A 7,333-nucleotide genomic window follows, 5' to 3' on the forward strand; every position below is an offset into this window, starting at 1 on the left:
AATTCTTAAAACTCTGCTTAGCCACTGACCCAAAAATTCCACGTCTAGGAATTTACCTTAAGGACATTTTCAGAGCATCCCACAGATTTAGCTTTAAGGATGTCACATTGCTGATGATACAAAAAAATTAGAAACATCCATCAGAAATGATGTTGCAGAAGAATATTTATGGACCAAGCCACTGGGATATACAACACTTAGTGAAAAAATCAGGGTACAAAAATATGTATTGATTCCAGTATTAGAAAAAAAAAGATTATGAATAGAAAAAAGACTGGAAGGATATGCATGAAAACATTAAGAATCATTACCTTTTGATTAGGGTATTATGGGTGATTTTTAATTTCCTCTTTGTGCTTATCTAGATTCTTTGTATTTTCTAGAAATAACATAACATGTGTTACCTTTGTAAGGAGGAAAAATAAGTTATTGAAAAAATTTGCTGATTGCTTTTCTTCCCCATCACTCCCAAAGAATGGACAGTCGAGATGATTAGGAATATCAGAGTTTCCAGTGAGAACATTATTGCTTGCAAATGGCCTCTCTGATATTCAGGACCCTTCCTGTAACCCAGCACCTCTTTTCAGAGCAGGGAGAAGGGCAGTGAGCATGGAAGCATCAATCACAGTCACTGAGCATCTATCACTGCTGAGCATCCACCTGGGCTCTTGGAACACAGCAATAAGCAATATGATGCTCTGGCCTTGGGAATTTTACCTTCCAGTGAGCAAATGCAGCCAATTAATAAATAGACCAACAAATCTATGTGTCAGGTGTAATGAGGTCTATGGAAAAATATAGGTAAGAAGTAGAGTATGATTGGCGTGTGTGTGTGTGTGTGTGTGTGTGTGTGTGTGTGTGTGTACTTGTGGGTTACATTATATAGGAAGATAAAGAAGGTAACTCTGGTAAGGTTATATTTGTACAGAGACCTCAAAGAAATAATGGATGGACTCAGGCTGTGGAAACAGTCAGGAAAAGGTCCTGAGGTAGAAATATGCATGTCAGGTTTGAGGAACAGAAGTGAATTAACATATGATCCAGCAATTCCATTTCTAGATCCACGCTCAAAAGAGTCAAAAGCAGCACTCAAACAGATACTTGTATGCCAAAGTTAATAGCAGCATTACTCAGAATAACCAAAAGTCTGATACAACCCAAACATCCATCAATCAGTGAATGGATAAACAAAGTGTGGTATAGACTTATAGTGGAATATTATTCAGCCTTAGAAAGGAAGATGAAATTCTGATACATGCTACAATGTGGATGAACCTTTAAAATGGGCTAAGTGAAGTAAGCTAGACATAAAAAGACAAATATCGCGTGATCTCATTTCTATGAAGTACTTAAGAGAGTCTAATTCATAGAGAGAGCAAGTGGAATAGAGATTACCAGGTGGAGATTCAGAGTTATTGTTTAATGGGTGCAGAATTTTTGTTTGGGATGATAAAAAAAGTTCCAGAAATGGATAGAGATGATGGTTGCTCAACATTGTGAATGTACTTGATTCCACAGAATTGTGTGCTTAAAAACAGTTAACATGGCAAATTTTACATATATTTTACCACAATTAAAAAAATGAGAGTGGCTTGAACTAAGAGGCAGAGGAGGTGATGGGAAGTGTTGGATTTTGGATATATTTTGAATGTTAACCAATGGGATTTTCTGATGGTTTTGATTTCTGTGTGTCAGAACGAGAAGAGAATCAGTGATTATATCAAGTTTGTGGGCCTGAGAGCAACTGGAAGCATGGAGTTACAATTTCCTGAGATGGGAGGCTGTGGGATGAAAAGGTAAGGGAATCAAGGAGAGGTTTTTAGATGTGCTGTATTTGAGATGCTTATAAAGCATCCAAGTGAAGCCCGGCTGCAGTGGCTCAGTTGGTTAAGTGTTGCCCATGCACTGAAAAGTTGTTGGTTTGATTCCTGGTCAGGGCACATGCCTGGGTTAGGATTTGATTTCCAGTTGGGGAGCTTATGGGAGGCAACTGATTGATGTTTCTCTCCCCTCTCCCCCTTCCTCTGTCTAAGCATGTCCTCGGGTGAGGATTAAAAACAACTCACAAAAAACATCCAAGTGAGGATGGTGAGTTATCTCTGTGCTCATCACTGGTCCATCCAGCCAGGCCTTCCCTTTGGAAATCCATTAGGACCTTATAGGGCCTGTTATTTAAGTGAATAAGTGCCTGGCCAGAGTGACTCTGTGGCTGAGAGTTGACCTATGAACCAGGAGGTCCCGATTCAATTCCCAGACAGGGCACAGGGTTGTGGGTTCAATTCCCAGTGTGGAGCATGCAGGAGGCAGCCGATCAATTATTCTCATCATTGATGTTTCCATTTCTCTCTCCCTCTCCCTTCCTCCCTGAAATCAATAAAAATATGGAAAAAATATGTCAGTTACCTAAATTATCTGTCAGATTTTATTTGAATGTATCCTGTGAAACAAATAAACACATAGAGAGATAAATAAATATGTGAATAAAATAAATCAAACCATATTTCTAGGATGAAAGAGAAAGAGATGTGGTGTTCTGGTGATTATCCTTAATGTAGAATTTGTGGCTGTGCAATCCGGGGCTAATTGCATTTTTGAAATCAGTTCATCTTGTTCATTATCTTTTATCATGAGGTGTCCCTAATTCACTTGGTGCTTCAAATAAAGTTTAATGGAAGAATCTCAGAGTCACCTTGATCTTCCTTACCTGACAAATTAAGGTAATATAATACTCAAATCTAACCCAAGATCAAAGTTGTAAAATAGTTTAATTTTCATCTGTGTTTTGTGTTGGAAAATAATTTTACTATTAAAGGACAGCTGTAGACTGCTAATGACTTGAATACAGTTTGACTGTTTTCATGAAGTGCTCTGTGGGATGTCAGAATATTTAATTCAGGATGTTAAAAACATCCCAAAATGTCACAATAATTATATCACAGCAGGCAATTAAAACACTGGAAAATGCCAACTGACTAAGAGTGTTCCTTGTTATTTAGGAAACTATTAAGAACCTGACATATAAAGTAAAAAATGCTGGTTATAACTTTCTATTTTGATAGACAGTTTCATCATCATATATGAAACTGACGCTTGATACAGCCAGGGTCACACTAAAAATACAGCCCAAGGAAGAACTAAGGAAGAGATCTCCACTTGATCTTAAACTTTATAATATCTATATTCACACATTATAAAAAACATTGTTTGGTCTTATATATCATACCATATGTGCTGCAATATCCTCCATACAATGGTTGTGTTAATTATGTCATATGTTGGCAGCCTTACTTGATCTGATTTTGCCATCCTGAATTATGGGCAATGGAATTATCCACTTGTTTTTCAAATTGTACTTTTGTAAATCCTAGTGGATTAACAATGTAATGCTGAAAACCAGGGGCAGTGTTTGCTTAATCCCTGAGGATTAGAGTGTCATTCTCAGTGGGGATATTAAGAATTGACTAGATGAGCTCGAAGGGAATATATTCAGGGAGGGTGAGGGACAGAACGCAGAATGTGTCCAAGTCCCAAGAGTTTAAATGCAATTACTGACAGTTGGTTATCTTGGGTATAGGTGAACAGCTTGCCCATGGAACTCCAATATTTGGAAAACTGTGTTAATGAAAAAGAATCCATGGTTAACCTGAAGCTGCATTTTTGGGAGCTATGTCTGAATTTAAAATGGGTCACTTGAAAGGTTGAATGTTATTTTAAATCAACACACTTAACAAGGACTGGTTAAGATATATAGTTAGCACCAGAGCATTTATAGAGAGCCAGAACTATTACAATCAGCATCATTTTTGATTTTGGTAAATATTAGGGAAAACAATCACCCTGCCTTCAAGAAATGGATATGACTCGAGGTAATTTCATAAGCATCTAATGTGATGTTCGGCAGAGTGTAGTTGTTGAAACATTTTAGTTTCTTCTTTCCTGTGTGAAAACAGACATCAACACAAAGAACTATGGCATAGAGGTAGCATTTGGGCTGAGTATTGAAGGATAAATAGTCTAGAGAGAAGAGGAAGACAATGTTTTGGAATAATGTCCAAACTCAGGGCAGATTTCAGTATTTATACAATTTTGGGGGCCCTCTTTCAGAAGAACAACACAAACTTATCAACACAAAAATCAGGAACAAAATTACTTAAGAATGAGAAAAGAAAAACAAGAAATTACACATTAAAAAATCTGACAAATACCACAAATATCCTAAAATTTAAAAAGATCTTTTATCTTTTTAAATTACCTACCTGCACTACTAGAATACAGGATGTGGCAAAAGTAGGTTTACAGTTGTGGGTACATGAAACACAGAGTTTATTCTTGTATTATTATTACTTATTAACTTTTGTATTATTTTCCAAACGAACAACTGTAGACCTACTTTTGCCCCACCCTATATTTTCTTCATTTTTTTTAGCTGTGTACTATTTGATCATCTTTCATATGACAATGATTTTATAATATCTTCTATAGAGAGTATAAGTTGATAATTCAATGTTTTCTTTAGCATGGTAATTTAATCAAGCTATGATTTTTAAAAAAACATTATTGATATTTTTAAAGAAGTTTTTAAGAAAAGTTTTCATTTTAGAAAAGCTTCACAACCTATTATTTGTATGACTGTTGTCAAATTTGGGGAAACATCTATTAGATTCTTCCAAATGTGTGTTGTAAGATTTCAGGACATTTCAAATTTTCTTGTTTAGTGTAATCTTTAGTGCCAGTAGTGTTTATGACACACATTAAGCAATTTGTCATTGATGTCCTCTCTGAAGTGGAGAAAGTATTTTGGGTCAAATTAGCAAGAAATTTAAGTCTTTTCCCAATGTGCTCATATAACTTATTCCTCGTCATTAATTGGGTTATTGAAATATTCAAGAACCTATTCATTATGTCTTTTCAAAATTTATTTCTCCCTCTTCATCATTTCATTTAGTATGATCTGAAAGGTTGTTACAATTTGATTTTCAGAGTCAGAATGAATTTTATTGATTTCATTCCTTTATTGCTTGTATTTCATATTTCCTTATTTTAATTTGAAATTTATTAGTTATTTAAAAATAATTTAAAAGTGATAAAAGAAGATACCTATTATATGCCCCCAAGTTAGGAGTATGTAATTCCTCACTTGTTTTATGGATATTTTTTCCAAATGACAATTAAAAATTGTGTATCTAAACTTTATCAAGTGTGCCATTCTAATAAAAAAAAAGGAAAACACCTCTCTTACACAGAGATGGTTTGCAATAAGTTCACCATATTTGGAAATGATTATGAACAATAAATCCAAAATAAACATATAGTCAACTGCACTTCTCTCAGCTAGTTCCCCTAAAAATGTCCTAACCACTCCAATGCCACCTGACACCAGAGCAAAATTGACGGCTGGGAAATCAGAGCAGAATAGACAGCTGTCATCATCAATTTCAGTGGGCGTGTCTTTCTTTTGCAAAAATTTCAAAACCCTATGACTCTATGAATCCCTTGCGAGGGCTGTTCCCAGGGCCTTGGAGCTTAAGATTCATTAGCTTTAAGGTAATTCTGCCTTTGTCTAACCTTCTTCATATAGCTATTTATGATCTGGCTTCTGCTCACTCCTCCAGCTCAGTCTCTCATCATTTTCTTCCCTTGCTTTCTCTGCCTGAGCCTTATTCGGTCTCTCTCAGTTCCTGACTCTGACATGCTCTCTCCGCCCCCAGAGTATTCATTAGTACTATTCTTTGGCTAAATGTTTGTTCTCCACATGTCATTTTAGAAGTCCCTTAGCTTTCCCTGGCTACTCAAGTCTAAGATAAATGCCTCCTGTGTTTGCTCTCATGGTATAATATGTTAACAAGAAAAACAACAATAGCCAGTAATGAATAATTCCATGGTGTAATGTAATAAGTGCAATAATTAAATCTGTATCATATCTATTTAGTATGTTCTTGTTTTCTCATCTGTCTCTGCCATTAGAGGTAAGTTATGTGAGAGAAGAGACCCGTCTTTCTTCTTATCTATTGAAACTCTATTTCCAGGCCCAGGTCCTGGAGCATACAGTAAATATTTACTGAAATGTGAAAGGTGGAATATTCCAGGCTGAGGGAATAGTATCAAAAGAAATAGAAGCATTAAAGACAGTATAGAATAGTAGTTGGGAGAATACGTTCAGGACCCAGATGTCTGTTGTTTAAACTTCAGGCCTGTCAGCTCCATGACCATGGGCAAATGACTTAACATTTCCATGCCTCAGTTTCCTCAGCTGTGAAATGAGCATAATGGTAGTACCTACCTCATATAGACTCTGAAAATTAAATAGGTCAAGACATGTAAGGTGCTTGGGACAATACCTGATACATAATAATCACCTAATAAGTATTACTTATTATAACATTCATAGCTTAATCCCAGTGAAAAAGTTTACTGATTCTAAAGTAATCACCCTTCAGCTTTCATATCAACCTGACATTTACAAGCAGTCACTTTTGAGCTAGTAGACTTTAGAGATCATTGATCTTACCTCTTCATTTTACGAAGAAGGAAAATGTAGTGCAGGAAAGCCAGACTAGAATCCAGATCCTGACTGATCAAACTGATGACCATGGTTAATTCAGAACCAGAGGCTTAACGTGAATTGGGAGGTGAAGGTGTTTGAGCTGTCCCCCTAAAGATGGTGGTTGTGCTTCGATGCTGTGGAAGCTGTTGCCTACTTCAAGGACCTATATTACTCATTACTTTTATCAATGTGGGTATCAGGCTCCGGAAGAGCAATGAAAAGGGTCATAGTAGACTTCTGATTTGTAATCCAGTTCATACTGGCTTGACTTGGATGTGATAAAGGCCAGTGCTGTGAGTAGAACATCACCAAGATGATTCTGGATTCTGGCTCTTAGCCTCCACATCAAAAAGCTGCATTAATGAATCTCCCCTGAGTGTATGTTCTGTTTACTTCTACATGCCAAGACCCTCTAAGCAGGAGGAGGCTGTCCTTTTGTGGAATTCGGCCCAGAGGGGTATGAGTTCTAGGAGAATGGAGTATCTCAGATTTTAGAGCTCTTGTGCTTAGAGAGACACCACATATACAGAGTTACAAAGAAGCTATTCCCCCCGCCCGCCGCCCCCCCCCCCCCTAAAATCTTTGACTTAGGTGGCTGGCTTTGAAATTCATCGCACTATACTGCGACAATTTTGCATGCCCTATAAGATGTTGCTCAGACAAATAGCAGGACTCCCTAGTCATATGTAATTTTGTTAGGAAGACTGTTTATCACTTCTGCTCAAACGAAGTAATAGGATCTTATCTAAAACATGGATATGGTCTACTGGATTCTGCTATCTCTCTTTA

This window comes from Myotis lucifugus, unplaced genomic scaffold, assembly GCF_000147115.1.
Source record: "Myotis lucifugus unplaced genomic scaffold, Myoluc2.0 scaffold_147, whole genome shotgun sequence".
In the NCBI taxonomy this organism is placed as follows: domain Eukaryota; kingdom Metazoa; phylum Chordata; class Mammalia; order Chiroptera; family Vespertilionidae; genus Myotis; species Myotis lucifugus.